This window comes from Lampetra planeri, chromosome 5 (genome assembly GCF_965212315.1).
Source record: "Lampetra planeri chromosome 5, kcLamPlan1.2.h2, whole genome shotgun sequence".
NCBI lineage: Eukaryota > Metazoa > Chordata > Hyperoartia > Petromyzontiformes > Petromyzontidae > Lampetra > Lampetra planeri.
The window spans coordinates 1,211,683-1,228,617 of NC_136111.1; positions in this window are offsets into that span (position 1 = coordinate 1,211,683).

Genomic DNA, 16,935 nt, shown 5'->3' on the forward strand with positions numbered 1-16,935 from the left:
AAGCTCTGCTCCCAGGAGAGACAGAAAACACACAAGTCACCGATGCGTGACTTCGAACGGTGGTTTTTGTATCGCTGAACTGGCCCCCGCCATAGGAATGTGGAATTTTCACCAGAGGCTCAGAGTTGCCAGGGGAGATAAGTGCCGCACCATGTTCGTTTGACAGCGGAGGCACTTTGAATTCCTCTTTTAGAGGACTCACGACGTGAGAATAAAAATGTAATTTTCAATTCAGCGGGAAATGTCCACCGGATACAAAGAAGCTGATTGCGCCAGCGTTGATCAAACCCTTAAACGTGAGCTCCTGCACGTCTCTAATTGCCTTTTTTAATGTCTTTTCAAATATCCTTCCTGCCTGTATATATGATTACTTCCAAAACGCAGCCGTGTATCAACGATGCAATTATGGATGATGTAGGCGAACACAGGACGTGGTCATTTTCCCAAAATGGCACTGACACGACCACAACAACCTCGCACGAGAAAAAAATAAAATAAATATACGAGATAGAAAATTGCGTCAAATAAGTTGTGTTCTCAGCCGGGGATTTCAGACTGACTGCCTTCATCATTTCTGAGTTTCTCGTGTGCCGCGTCCGTGACGTCCGCGGTTTTCTATCTTAGCAGCATTTTCGAGTCGTCACTTCAAAAAATGTATAAATTGCTGCGACAACAGAGTGTGTCTGTGTGCCAGAATTGTGCTTCGCCATCATGCGGTAATGGGCACATTTCACTCATTGTGGCACCAATTTGTGTCTGTGCCGTGACCCATCGGCAAACTCGGATAACGAAGGCAGGAGGGAGGGAGCAATTTCTCGCTCGCTCCACTGCTGGTGAAGTGGGCCTCCACTAAGAGGACGGACTAGAGAGCTTCTCTGTAGGGCATGTTTGGACTACTCTCACACGCTCACGGGACATCTTGAAAGAGGTGGCAGCAGCAACACTTTACGCCACCACCCCACGCGATCAGCCGACAGACTTAATGATGAGAGTTGAACGATTTATTGTGGTGGGGAAAACCCCCCCGAACATTCTGTTGTCTCGTGTAGTTCTTCTTAACCCACGAATGTCTACATTTTCCCAAGAGTTGTTTTTAAATACATAAACATCTTAATAACCTTCCATAAGAATATATTTTTTTAAACCGACATTTTTCTGAAAAATCTCTTTTTCGTGATTGGTCACTTGAGTGACCGGTGGGCATATACCACAGGACCCCCGTGCCTTCCTGTGTCACCGAGAAGACGAATGAAACGAGAGGTCGCTTCAAGCGCCACTGTGTTTGTCGGCGTCGCCGGGCAGCCTGTGGGGCACAGCGCGCGGTGTGCGATCACGGCAGCACTGCGAGCAGCTCGGAGAGATTGTGCCCAGCGGCGCAATTAGCGCAATCGCCACATCCATGCCATGTTTACGTAGACGCGCGTAAGAGTACTTAAAATGAAAATTGCATTCAGCAGTACAGTACACACACACCCTGCACGTTTTGGCTGTAATTGTACAATAATTGCATCAGCCCTTTTTCACATGTAACCCCATTGTAGCAATGGGCTTAAATGGACTTCATTAAAAATTGATTGCTTGTTACGTAAAGCCGCTTTAATGACGCCAGATTAGCGGCGAGCGCAGCCATCGTTTGGTCGTCGTCCTTAGCGCTGTGCCGGGACGCTTCGTAACCGGCAGCCAAACGGCAAACACCACCACCACCGTCTCGGTGCCTGGAGACACCCCCCCCCCCCTCGTCTCGCCTCCGAGCCCCCCACTCGACTCATCTCCGAGCCCCCCACCGCTCGTCTCCGAGCCCCCCACGAGCAGACGGAGCGATCTTCCTTGCGCCCAGACGGGCGCTCCTTGCTCGTCCGAGGGCGCGTCCGCCAAGGGAGATGGAGCGAGGAATTCGGTGCTCGTGCTGGTGCTCGTGCTGGCGCTCGGCGGATCGTCACGTGGCAGGGAAAGATGGCGACGGCTTGAGGAGGAGGCCCTTCTGGCGGCCCAGCAGTGGCTTGTTCCTGGCTGATGACGTTGATGATGGTGATGATTGAGAGAACCCATTGGGACCAAATCTTTTGAAGGGTGACCGAGGGTTGTAAATGACAGCGAAAGAAACGTAAAACGCGACGGGACTGATGCGGCACAGCAATGGGAAAAAAGCCCTTAAGTTTAAATTAGTAAAAAAGGTATCATTAAATACATTTTGATATTTGGAGTTGTTACAAAAAAATGGCATGCGTGTTGTTCAGATCACCACTTCTTGCAACGGTTTACCATTGCGTGATTCGGTTTTCTTCCCCCACTGCCTCTGTCCACCCAGCAGTGTCAACGTGTTCACAGGTGGTCTATGCTCGGCAGGTGGCGTGTGGTGGTGGTGGTGGGGTAAAGTGTGGGTACTACCACCTCTTTCGGGACGTCAGGTCAGCGTAAAAGAGGAGGCCACAAAACCCTCTGCAGGGAGTCCCTCTCTCTCCCTCTCGCTGCACTCCGTGTTGTAGTGGAGGCCCTTCTGCCAGCGGTCACACGCGCAAGGGAAATTGCAGGGCTGCGCCTTCATCTCGATTACCTTCACGAGAAAGCTTCGGCCAAATCCTCGTCCTCTCTATCGACGACAGAAGAGCAAAACGGTCGTTTTGTCGAGATCGCCGTGATGGACGGAATAGCCCTCGTTAAGGATAAAGCACAACAGCTGAAACGAAAACCAGGACCTGGCCCGTTTAGAGAGGTGATTTATGCCGATTTGTACACCACCACCACAACCACCAACCATCACCACCACCAACACCACCAACAACACCACCACCATCAACACCACCAACAACACCACCACCACCACCAACCACCGACTCTGGGGGTGCACGAATGGGGCATCAACTCTGGGGTGCACGAATGGGGCATCAACTCTGGGGGTGCACGAATTGGGCATCAACTCTGGGGGTGCACGAATGGGGCATCAACTCTGGGGGTGCACGAATGGGGCATCGACTCTGGGGGTGCACGAATGGGGCATCAACTCTGGGGGTGCACGAATTGGGCATCAACTCTGGGGGTGCACGAATTGGGCATCAACTCTGGGGGTGCACGAATTGGGCATCAACTCTGGGGGTGCACGAATTGGGCATCAACTCTGGGGGTGCACGAATGGGGTATCAACTCTGGGGGTGCACGAATGGGGCATCAACTCTGGGGGTGCACGAATTGGGCATCAACTCTGGGGGTGCACGAATTGGGCATCAACTCTGGGGGTGCACGAATTGGGCATCAACTCTGGGGGTGCACGAACGGGGCATCAACTCTGGGGGTGCACGAATTGGGCATCAACTCTGGGGGTGCACGAATTGGGCATCAACTCTGGGGGTGCACGAATTGGGCATCAACTCTGGGGGTGCACGAATGGGGCATCAACTCTGGGGGTGCACGAATTGGGCATCAACTCTGGGGGTGCACGAATGGGGCATCAACTCTGGGGGTGCACGAATGGGGCATCAACTCTGGGGGTGCACGAATTGGGCATCAACTCTGGGGGTGCACGAACGGGGCATCAACTCTGGGGGTGCACGAATTGGGCATCAACTCTGGGGGTGCACGAATTGGGCATCAACTCTGGGGGTGCACGAATTGGGCATCAACTCTGGGGGTGCACGAATGGGGCATCAACTCTGGGGGTGCACGAATGGGGTATCAACTCTGGGGGTGCACGAATTGGGCATCAACTCTGGGGGTGCACGAATGGGACATCAACTTTGGGGGTGCACGAATGGGGTATCAACTCTGGGGGTGCACGAATGGGGTATCAACTCTGGGGGTGCACGAATGGGGCATCAACTCTGGGGGTGCACGAATTGGGCATCAACTCTGGGGGTGCACGAATGGGGCATCAACTCTGGGGGTGCACGAATGGGGTATCAACTCTGGGGGTGCACGAATTGGGCATCAACTCTGGGGGTGCACGAATGCGGCATCAACTCTGGGGGTGCACGAATGGGACATCAACTTTGGGGGTGCACGAATGGGACATCAACTTTGGGGGTGCACGTCGGTGCTCGCACCTTCGCAGCGAGCGGAGGAGATCACAGAGCGGTCCGATCATGACTCGTCACGTGCTCACGGTCGAACAAGTTGTACAGCACTGGAAAGTAACACGTGCAGAGGCCAATAAGCAATAAATGCGCGATGTTTACTGCGATAGAGAACACGGTTTAATGCATGCGTCTAACGAGCTTGCTTCGTTTTTGTTTTATATCCAAGCGTAGCCAGGCCGTATCCGTTCAATTATTTTCTCTCTCTCTCACTCACACACACATATCACCCCACTGCAAGAGAAGAAACTGTATGGGAATTAACCACAGTGACATTGGCACAACCCGAGCGGTGTCATCATCATAATTGCACTCGTTTGTAACGTTAATTACCTGGGGCGTATTGGTCCGTAACCGTGGCCAGAGCGCGTGATCTGGCGAGGCGATCCGCCGCAGATGCTGCGTCTCGAGCGTCGCGCACGTCAACACGTGACAGTGAAGTGAATCGAGGAACGAGACGACTCCTCGCGAGCCGATAAGCCCTCGACAAACCCGAACTCTGGCAAATAACGACGACAAGGGAGAGCGCACGGATGAGATGAGCGATGCGGTGGGTGGTGGTGAGGGGGGGGCTTACAGAGAGAGGGGGGGGGTAAGAAGACAGGGGAGGTGCAAAACGGCAGCCGAGGTGGCGCAGAGGAGGAACGGTGAAGGGCGCGAGTGGGGTGTGGGTGAGGGTGGCAGGGGGTGCTCTCTGGGGTGCGTCCGTCGGTGAAGGGGCGGCGGGGGGTGGTGGAGGAGGAGGACCGTCAGTCTGGGGGTGGTGGCCCCGAGATCTCCGCCTTTGTGGTTGGGGCCGCCCCGCGCGTCCCCGCTCGGCGCTCCCACGAGGGGGCTTCCTAAAGATGCGGGCCCCGCACCCCCGCACCTCCGCCCGCTCGAGATGACACTCAAAAGCCAATAAAGCGCCGCGGAGCCAGCTGGGAATTCGGAACAAGATCCATTTCCAGAGAAGAAAATAAATAAAAAAGAAGAGGGTGGAAAAATTGCGTTACCGAGTTGCGGTGTTAGATCGTATTTTGACAAGCGGCTTTGATAGACTGCCGTGGTTTGACCTTTCTTTGACTTGGGAATTACATAAAAGGGGCATCGGTTTTAAAGGTGATTTTAATACGCGACCAATTAGAAGCTGACGTCCGTTTGCATCGATATTTCAAAATGATGCGGGGATTGTGCAAGTGTTACGTAAAATCATTGGCGGTGGGAGGGCATGAAATTAAAACGCACGGCGTCTCTAAGGTGCGGACGGACACTTCTCAGCCGGCCGACCTTTACGCGGCTCGCTGTCAGATGTATTTGATTTGGATCCTCGTAAGAACAGCTGCTGTGATGTGTGCCACTGCCTTGATGTCTGAATTCAAGCGTGAAAAAGCAGCAGAATGGAATCCCCACATCTTGCCCCCCCAACTTCTCCAACGTGAACTTCTAGAAGTGTATCACAATCGCCAGCCAACATCAATCCACTGCTGGATGAAAGCCTCCCGAAGCCTCGGCTATTTCTCAGACACGTGTCATGGCTTGGCACAACAGTACAGCACACACGTCACTAGTGCGCATGCCCTGTAGCGACAGATGCAATCAGCAAGAATCGATTACGATCGGCGCGGCACACGATGGGGTGGTGTGGCTGACAACCTGTCCAGCCACACTTGTCCAGCCTCCTTGCCGGCGCTGAGATGAGTGTTCACTCACAATACCCCAAGTACTAATTCGAGGCTGAGTCAACCTGCGGGAGGCCCAGTCGAGGTCAAGATACCGCACGCACACCAAATGCTGTGCGTGGCCGGGAGTCGAACTCGGCCCCGCTGGGATTGCAGCGCAGGGCACGCATCACGCCACGACCACGCTGCGCAGCCAGCCACTCACGGCGCTCGGTTTGTTTACTGCGCGGAGAGAGAACAACATCGGCTGGGCCAATTAATGAGATGGTGAAACACTCTCCATTGGGTCACGTTGGAGGTCGGGGCTGGGGGGGGGGGTAGGTAGGCAGGTGGGGGCGGGGTGTTTATGAACAAATAAATAAATAAACTAAAATGTGACTTGAAGACGGAGAGAGAGAGTGACAGTGGACGACCGTTTGATTAGAGCTAAGAGGTTTGCCCGGGCCTCCAGGGAGAGCCATCAATGGGGGGCAGACCCCATAAATGGATGCGTAAGTGTGCGGGGCATTTTTGGGTTCCCGCTCGCTCTGCGAGCCTCTCTGCTGCCTGTGATCTCACCTCGCTCGCCGCCGGTGATTGATGAGCTTCGCGTGCGCTGGAGACGGGGGGAGGGCTCGCAAGTCCGCCCGTGCGCCCCTCATTTGCCGCGGCTTTCATTTCGAGCCACGCGCCCGCTGCAGCTGCAGGCTCCGCATGGCGGTCGGCCGGCTGGGCTTGTTTTGGTTGTCGGTATTTTGTGGTTCTCGTTCGATTGTTGTTCTCATCATCATCATCATCGTCGTCGTTGTCGTACTTTGAGTTTTCTACGTTTGTTGTTGTTGTTGCATCCCCTGTGGAACAATCATCCGTATGGGGGCACTAAAAACAACACGAAAAAAACGACACCTTTAACAGTGCTGCAGGCTCATTCGAATTGATAATAATTCTTTTAAACGGACTTCATTCATTCTGCTGGATGCTGGTAGTGCCATCCCTCCATAAAACAGCGCAGCTGGGTGCGTGTGTGTTATATTGTTGGTAAAAGCGCAGCCCTTGCAATTGCCTCGCTCGCGCCACTGCTGGAGGAACAACCTGCACTGGAGGGAACTCTAGAGGCTACTTTGGCCTACTCTTCCACGCTGACCAGACGTCTTGAAAGAGGCGGGAGCATCCACACTTTACCCCGCCGCACAAGACCTGCCGATCGACCAATTGTCGTGAACCGATTTATACTCGTGGGTGGACAGAGGCGGAGGGAATTTAAGAAACTCTACAATCGTTTCGACCGCCAAGGCAGGTGACCGAAGGCCTGTTTTCGAATCATTACAACGCGGCAGAATCCTGACCTTTCCTAGGTCAAGTAGCGTCAAATAAGCTTGGAACCATAGATCTTTCCCACTTATGCAGAGCAAAGGCTGAGTCTGGAATATTTGTTTTCTCTAAAGTGTTTTGCATGGTATTTCACTTTGAAGCGGTGGCCCAAAAATAGTTTGTTTTCTTATTTAATTGAGTCGGCCCAAGTGACGGACAATGGTAGCATAATTGGCATTGAGCGCCCATGTTCGTGTTACACAAGTGTTTCTGTGTGCATTGCACATCGAGACATATGTTCTTTGCGATCTTGATCAATCTGCATGCAAACACAGCGACAGCGGTCTAGGTGCTGTGGAAGCGATGCCTTGCGATAGATGTGCTTGGGAAGTGTGAATGTCTGCAGCAGCTGTGCTGTAGCTGTGTGTGTGTGTGTCCGTCAAAGCCACAAAGCTGGTACTTGTGGTAGCATGTAACCGTGCATCGCAGGGGAGTGAAAGATTAATCGGTGTCATCATCAACATTTAAAGAATTCACCCTCCCAGAGAATTCAATACGAAACCCACCTATGTGTTTTATTTTACCAGGCACAGCCCACTGCGCGATGAGCTCTTGTTCAGAGGCGGCCTGGCCACAGGTGAGAGCTCAGCGAAGTGGTTGATGTGGTCACAGGTGAGGATTCATCGTCGCAGCCACACGATCTACACGCGTGCTGTTTCTCAGCGTGAATGAGGGCAAAACTGGAGGAGAATCCACGCGACCACCACGCAGAGAGAGAGATGATACGTGGACTCCAGATACACAACAGACATCGTCAGGGTACGGGATCGAACCCTCCAGCCTCCTGCATGTCAGGCGAGGGAGATGACAACTCTCCACCGCGACGCCGCAATTTATTTGTTTCTTCTCATTTGCAATGTCTCGTTTATATTCTTTCTTGCATTTCATGTTTATTACTTATTTTGACACACTACGCAGGGGGCATTTGCTATGCCCGGGTGGGTGATTGACAACACTTTACATGGCAAAAAGGGATGTAATATACCACGTAGTACTGTTACCGTACATCAGAATTAATCGCAAACATCTGAGAGAAAAATTTGTAAATATTCCGTCATTGTAAATGCCTCTATTTTATATATGATCTTTGGAAAACATGTTCCAATGTTGCTGTGAGTATCCTTGGTGACAACGCATCTTCTTGCCTGACTGCTTCGGATTTGCATTTTGTTCCTCTGTTCATATAATCTCAGTATATAAATGTTTATATTTACAGTATGCAATTTTTCTATGTACCTTATTAAGCCTCGGTATATAAAAGGCTGGATTGAGTACGTCAAATTCCACAGAATCAAATGTGTGTTCGTACACAAGCAGGGCATTATGGCATGTGGTATGTGTTTTTCTAGAATCTGATTGATAGTATTACGTGGTCCATAGCAGAAAGGCCTTTTATCCTTTGTTAAATCCAGCTTGTGCGTGTGTTTGGTTGGCCTCTAAATTATACCTCATTGCGTTGCCTATAATCTTTGTGAACAATTTCGATCTGCGACGGTCGGAGGCTAATGGCGTGTAATTTTTCAAATCAGTTTTGGCTGCCTTTTTGAATAGAAGAATGATTGAGGCATCAGTCTGCGCATTTCATTTTCTGTGTAAACATTTTCTAAATAGGGGCCTCTAATTTGTTTGCAACATCTGGTCCCGCTTCTTTAACGAGGTCCACATTTATTCCACCTCGCCCAGGAGCTCTTATTGTTTCTACCCTGACAAGAGTGGTGGTTATTTCTCTGGGCGCGAAGCGTGGAATTTTGTCCACTGTCTCTCAAACAACATCACCTTTTCCTGTAATAAACACGAACTGAGTGAATATTAACCATCTCATCTCTGCCGATGACACGGCGGTCGTGACAATCAGTGGAAATTTATGATATAACCGAAAAAGCCTTACCGAGGCAGAATCAGAATCTTGATTTATCCTGGAGAAATCCTACAAGAAGCTCATTTCCACAGATGAGTCTCCAGTCCCTCGCTCAGCAGGACGACCCTGCATGGAGATACTATCTGGTTCTTTCGGTCAAGTCACGTAGATAGAAAGTTATGAATAGATCACGACGTTCCGATCGCAACACAAGCGACCGTCTTCAGGTGAAAGAGAGAAAGCGACTGAAACAAGGTCTTATGGAGGCTTCAGATGGGTGCATTGAGATGTTTGGTAGCCGCGATTTAATGAGTGTGCGTCTTCATCTGGGAGGAAGCCAGAACACCCGGAGAAAACCAGCGCACGCGAGAAACAACACTCGAGGCTACGCACAGATAGATTTAAGAATCGATTGCTGTACAGCCCAAGCCTGCAACACGTGCTAATCCCAAGCAGTCTCCCTGTCAAGCACACACCTGGCTCAACTCTGCTCAGCTTCCAAGCTCTAGAGAGATCGCTCTAAGCCTGGGGTGTGTCATTCAGACTTCTCGACAGACCTGTTCTCCACCTGAGGACGGCTGCTTGCGTTGTGGCCGAAACGTCGTGAGAATTATTTTATTTTGTTTTATTTTTATTATTTTATTATTTCCATTCTACGTGACTTTACCGAAAGAACCAAGCAGAAGAAAGATCGGTGGCACTCGAGAGAGATTTTTGCTGTGAGATCCTTACAGGACACGGTGGCGACGTCACACGGCGCCTCGCCGTTCGTGCTGCTGCTGCTGCTGCCCTGCTCCAGCTTCCACCCTGCAGCCCCCTTCAGCGCGTGGTGCTTGGGAGGAGCGGTGGGGGCGTAGGAAACTATTTTGAACTTGTGCGACGTGATGAGATTAACAGTTGCCGTTGTTTCGAATGTCAATTCATCTTTCTTGTGTTGCGCCTGCGCGGACTTCACAGAATCTCCCATCCTGTCTGGGTTCAGTGGAATTCTTTAAGCCCTTTGCCTGGGTCTGCCGTTTTTCAAAGCCACTAAAATTCGGTTTGACAAGCGGAGCTTTTGTTCGTGCTTTGGGTCAGTCGGTGCGCCGCAGCGTCTTATATATTTATATTTTTTGTAGTAGCCGAGGAAAACCAATAAATGTTAACGTACGCGATGCGAGCCGTCGTGATGTTTGCGGCCGATATAATAACAAGGCCCTGCAGAGGGGCACCACGGCTCCCACGATCCGCAGGAAATGCCACGCGCACGGGGAGGAAGCCACCGGGGGGAGGGGGGCCCACGGTTTAGCATCGGTTGAAGTCCGAGGAACTCGCGTTGCGCATTCACTCCACTGCACGTGAGCGCCGCAGCAGAGAGCAAGGGGAATGTCGAGTAACCGGGTCGCCTTCGGTCAGAGACCCACCGGCAGAAATGGAGCTGGAGCATTCCATCGCCGTCGCTAGGCCCTGCCCTATCGCCGTGACCCATCGGCGAACTTTTCCCCCAACGAGGCAGCCCCGAGTCGCTTGGCTCCTCTCCCCCACGGTATTCGTCACGGATTTGCGTTCCATGCGAGCGAGTTGTGGACGCTGCCGTGGTGCCAACGGTCGGCGCGGGCCGCTTCAAGCCTCCGAGCAGCGCGGCAGCTGAGACAGCAGGGCACGTTGATGAAATTCCTGAACATCTGTGAAAAGTTACTGGGCGACTGTGAGAAAGAGCTCCATAGCTCATCGGATTCTTCCAGGATGAATAAATAAAAATCCGTGTCTGAAATCCACCCAGCACCTCTGTCCACCCAGCAGTATGAACGGGTTCAACACAGATGATCGTCAGGATGCTTGTGGTAGGGTAAAGTGTGGGTACATACACCAAGATGTCTAACCAGTGGGGAGAGTAGACTGAATACTCTCTTTACTGGCTGTCTAGAGCTCCATTTGGCTATCTGTATACATTATCACCGTAAATTCGTGACTCTATTACCAACTACGTGTTCATCAAGTCCCGATTGAATCCATTTACTGATTACCAATTACCAATAAATGTCTGCGCCGAATGTCAATCACTGCTCGTCCGTGGAAGAAGAGTCAATGGCTTGGAGCTGATCTTCCATCGAGACACGTGTGGGTGGGTGTGCATGTGTGTGTTTAACTCTCGGTTGGCAAGCGGAGGTCCCAAACCATTATCACACAGAGAGGCCAGAAACAGTAAGAGCGAGGGTGGAGACGGAGGGAGTGGTGACATTTCACAATGCACCTCTCCACCCCAGCGTGACGCAAGGAACTGTCATCATTCCTGGGGCTTGCGGTTCAACTCAGGAATCAATTATTTCGCCTTTTCTTTACTTCTTGTTTCTATTTTCTGTCAACTGCTAAAAGCAGGGTGAACAGCGGTAAGTCACCGGCGGTCAGTTGCCTGCTGATCACTCTTCTGTCGCTACTACCACGGTGACTGTTGCCCTGAACTGCACTCGTTTATTTCTCCTCCCACGTTGAAGACTCGGTCTGCACCAGCCACCAATCGTTTCATCTCACCCTGCTCACTGTGATCACCAGCCACCACCCCCGCACGTCAGGCCACAACGCTTCACCACCACCACCACCACCGTGCTTCGGGCCACAACACTTCACCACCACCACCACCGTGCTCCAGGCCACAACGCTGCACCACCACCACCACCACCGCACTTCAGGCCACAACGCTTCACCCCCACCACCGCGTTTTAGGCCACAACGCTTCACCACCACCACCGCGTTTCAGGCCACAACGTTTCACCACCACCACCACCGTGCTCCAGGCCACAACGCTTCACCACCACCACCACCACCGCGTTTCAGGCCACAACGCTTCACCACCACCACCACCGTGCTCCAGGCCACAAAGCTCCTCCATCTGCTTCCTCGCTGTCACTTCTCCACTTGGAATTCCCTCCCCGTCGTCTCCCCCCCCCCTCTCCCCAAGCTCTCACAACCTCGCTCACGTCCGGCACCCCCCACGAAAACTGTCATCGTGCTGTCTGTTGCTGGCCTCTAGGCCTGCGCTCAGCAACTGTGAGTTGTTGTTGTTGTTTGTTTGTTTTTTCCACAATGTTCGTTTCATACGTTTGTCGTTGTTTGCGCAATCTAATTTGCACCATTACCCTAAATGTAGCATATCCATACGATCTCCATACATTGTAAATAATTGATTCTCACGTGAATGCTTTGATAGATGTATCCTGAGCATAATAAGTTATTTCATTTAATGAATCAATGAATCATTGCACGCCTCGTGAACAGTAACACACTTCTTATTTCCCCGCCCTATTATTTTTGTTCCCAACTGCGCTGTCGGACCTCGTGTCGGCCTCACGTCACGCACGTTCGGAACTTTCGCAGCAAGCAGTGCACCACCCAGGGCGATGCAGTCCTATGACAAATGACACCACGGTGGTGAGATGTTAACTACCTCGCCTGGTATACAGGAGGTCGTGGATTCGATCCGGACCTTGACGCCTGCTGCATATTTGGAGTTTGCACGCTCTCCACGTGCTCGCATGGATTTTTCTCCAGGTCCTCCGGCTTTTCCCTCCACGCTTAGAATCAACATCGCGTGCTTAGAGCATTTGGCTGCTATAAATGTGCACACGATAAGCCACTTCGCTGAGCTATCGTTTGTGGCCAGGTCGCTTCTGAAAAACGGCTATTTAATTCTAGATTTGAAGCTTTCGTGACTGCAAGGATTCATACTCGTAGGTTTTTTCGGTAAAGTCACGTAGGTAAAAATAATAAAAAATATAATAATAAGTGAAAATAAATACATTTAATTTAAAAATAAAATAATAATAAATGAAAATAATTTAATTTATTTATTTCATGTATTGTTATTTATAAATATAATTGATTTATTTTCAATTATTATTATTTTATTTTTTATTATTTTTACCTCCGTGACTTTACCGAAACAACCCAAGAGTATGAACAACTATTTAGCTCAGCGGGGCCTTCCCTCAGCAGAAACACCCATCGGCGCCAGCTTCTCCGGCCTTCCGCGGGCAGCTGCCGCGGCGCACGACCCCGTCCGTGCGCAGCCTTAAATTTCCTTGGGTCAAGCTCATAACGCACGGCGGCGCGGAGCCTGTGAATTACATTTCCTGCTGCGACCTCGTGTGACAGTGTCCCTGGATTGATTTGTTACTGGAAGGCAGAGGGAGAAAGAGAGGGGGGGGGAGAGAGGAACCCCTCCCTCGCCCCCAAATCAGATCGTTACAGTAACGCAGACAAACGGCCGAGCGGCGAGAAGGAGCGGAGAGATTGTGGTCTTTCTCATTTTTCAGCTGGCGGTCGTGTTTCAAACCCCGCACACTTTGTCACCCGTGCCCCCCCCCCCCTTCTCCTTGGGGTTTTCATTGCGTCGCTGGCGAAGCGTGGAAAACTTTATAAACCCCTGCGAAATGCACGATGGGCGGGCGGGAAGGGGTCGGTGTCGCGACGGCCTCTGTGCGGGACGCGTAGGGAGCGGTGCCCAAGGAGGTGCCGCTGGGCCGATGGCCGCCGCGTCAGGAAGAAGAAGCGTCGTCCTCGTCGTCCTCGTCGAATCTCCGTTCGTGGAGCTCTCGAGTCCGCGTGCCGGACCCGTGCGATCGCGCGTCGAGCGAGCCTCGTGCCCGACGGCATCGATGGGCGTCGAGGGTCGGCAAGGCGATGGGTCATGGTGGCGGTGGCGGTGGTGGCGGTGGAGGGGTCGTCTTGGAACGAACATCACCTCGACACTACTCACAATCTGACACCCAATGACATATTTTGAGTGCCATGGTGGCGAGATGTTAACTCCCTCGCCTGGTATGCAGCTGGTCGTGGGGTCGATCCCGACCCTGACGCCTGCTTGTTTGGAGTTTGCGTGTCTCTCTCCCCGTGGTGGTCGCGTGCATTTTTCCTCTGGTTCCTCCGGGTTTTCCCTCCACATTTAGAAACACGCGTTTTGAGTATTTGAACCTGATGGCGGAACCCCGGGGCACCATAGTACCCCGGCTCTCGCATAATGTCCCTGATGCAGTCATGTTCAGTCTGTTGATGGTCGGCGATGCGGCAATCGACTCGTCTCGACGAGCTGCGCGCGATGCACCACGTGGTGCATTACGAGCGTTCAGGGTTTCGGCGCAATCGTCCTCGCCGCGTTTCGACATCGCGGAGTAGCACTGATGTCGGATTGATTGGTACCCCAGTCGCGGAGTGAAGTACACCCCTGGAAACAAATAGTGTCCCAGAAATAAAATACTTAATTGCCTCGGCTATTTTGTATTATTAGCTACTCCGCGGTACCGCCATAAGGATCGTTTGGCTATCATTCGTGGCCAGATTGCTTCTGATAAAGAGCTATAAAGTTCAGCGAGCCTTGCCTGGTAAAAAATATGTTTAGTTTAATTTTTGAACCAAGCGAAGTCTTCATTTAGTTTTAATGAATGTATAAATGAACGTCAATCACCAAGCTCCAATATTTACAACTTTATGTAGTTTCTGAAACCTGCCATATTTTCTAACCGTGATTTATACAGTCCCTTCCTTGGCGATTGAAGGTTGCGGTTTGATTCAGGAATCAAATATATCCGTAGCATTGTCATGTAGGTGTAACATCAACCCCGCGTGAGTTTGCAGGTCTTGTCAAACCATTGATAGATGAAGCCCTCCCCATGCCAATTATTTCACCTGCGTTGTTTGACCATACTTCACCACACTGGTCAGTGAGGGCTGGAGGAGGTGCGGGGACCCAGAACCTGTTCAGCGATCACTCGCCAACGATGTTAGCCGTGGCTGGGAATTAAACTCAGGTGGCCGGGGTCGTAGTTGCAGTATGCTAATCACTGCGACATCACTCCACCCCACATACAACAAACATCAATGTAAACACATTGATTCCTACGCGCATGATTTGATGCATGTGTCTCGAGCTTAAGAATCGACATTAACCGATGAAGCAATGCGTTGTTACATCCTTTTTCAGTTGTTACGTCCTTATCACCACCACCATCACCATAATCTAATGACAAGTGTGACTGGTAGAGGAGCCGCTGCCATTGCTGCTGACCAGAGTCTGCCAGCGAGGAGGGAGATGATCTTAGTCTCTGATCTCTCTATACGAACTATACGATTCCTCTAGCTGTCCGTGTGCACACACACTGCACACACACACACTGCACACACACACATTGCACACACACACACAGACACTGCACACACACACACTTGCACAGACACAAAAAAAAACCCCAAAAAAACATAAAAGAAAATGTTAAAAGGCCGGCTGGCGCGCTTGACTGAGCGAGTCTGTGGCTTTATGTCCCCGAGTGGAAATATGGAACCGCCTCGTGTCCTGCCCATTGAATTTCAATGGGCGCTGTTTATCGCTCCGCTCCGAGCCACTGCCGCTGCGGGCAACAATGGGAAACGGGGGGCGGGGGCTGGAGTAGACGCGGGGAGTGGGCTGAGTGGGGGGCTGAGCAGGGGCGGGGAAGCTGGGAGGACGGGAGATGTTTAAGGGTACATGGACGGCTGCTTAAATAAAAAAAGCCTCGTCTGTCTGTCCTGCCGGCCGGCCGGGTTGCGCACTGGCTGCGTGGCCGTGTCGTCGCACCCCCACCGCGTGTACACTGCAGCGAGTGCGTCGATAAATGTCAGGGTCGCGACAGAGAGCGGGACAGTTGTGCGCGCGCGAGATTGGATTTGTTGCGCTTGGGGCCACCGCATTCACGGCGCACGGGTCGGTCCGCAGACTGCGTGGAAAGTGTGCGGAGTGACACAACATAACCTCGCATCGCTGGACGCGAGACAGAGTGGCGGCACGCGGGCTGCCTGCCTGCCTGCCCACGCGTGCCCGCGGCAGCTGAGAGCGAGTTCCAGTGGAGTTTTATTTTTAGTGTCGCCCATTGCTTCTCCCGTCGGCACGCCGGCGCCGCATTGTGCGCAGGAAGGGTCGAGTGGGAATGTGAACATCACGGGTGCCTGCACTCGGCATTGGGTGGCGCGCGTGCGGCCGTTAACTCGACGATCCCCCACTGAGGCTCACGGACTCGTGCTGTTCGTGAGCACGAACGGGTTGGCGTCGCCGGTACCACGCCGCTATTGTCTCCCTGGTGCTGATTCTTACTCGCCAGCGTCAGGTACTCGTTTAAGGCCGAGTCAACCTAAGCGAGGCCCAGGACCGGTTCTGATATTCGTCTCTGTTATTGGCCACGAATCGAACTCAGGCCGCCCGGCTTCGTAGCGCAGTGACGCGCTAACCGTTGCGCCACCGCTCCCCCACGCGCGCACGTGCGCACGTGGCACGCGCGTGACACACTCGCGGCACCGTGGCTCACGCCGAGCCACCTTCGCGCCGCCCCTGCCGCCCCTGCCGCTCTCTCGCGAAGCCTTCCTCGTGGTGATGGGCGCGAGGAGCAGCGGCGCGGCGCTGCGCCAGCGGCAGATGCGGGCGCGCGCGCTCCCCTGCACGCGCACGCGCGTGCAGGGGGGCGCGCGCGCGCGCTCCCCTGCACGCGCGTGCGCGTGCTGCCGAATCAATTTCAGCGCCGCTGAATAGAAACAAAAAAACACCGCGCGGCACCGCGCAACGCGGTTGGCTGTGCGCGGGACGCTAATGGCATTTCCAACAAATTAACTGCCTCACAGTTGCTGTACCATTAATTTTCAAAGAGTGCGATATTCAAAATTTACTTTATTACGGTGCGTACATTTCTGGCGTGTAACTTGCACGATTTAATTCCGCCTAACAGATTGCTTTTCGTGCATGCTTTGCCGTTGTGTTTATTAAAAGGGGGCTCTGCCGCATTCTTGTGCTTCTGAACCATTCACCTCGACACGTCGGGCGCGTACATGAGGTTACCACAAACGTTGGGTGCTGCGTTCGTGGGTTTTACATCGGTTGCGTTTTTTGCAAACAGGTTGTATATTCGGACAAATCAAACGCAGTAATAGTCCTGCAAATCCTCAGTAATCACTGGCAGTAAAACGAGGGTGATTCAGACGTTCAGCAATCGCCATCAAAGCG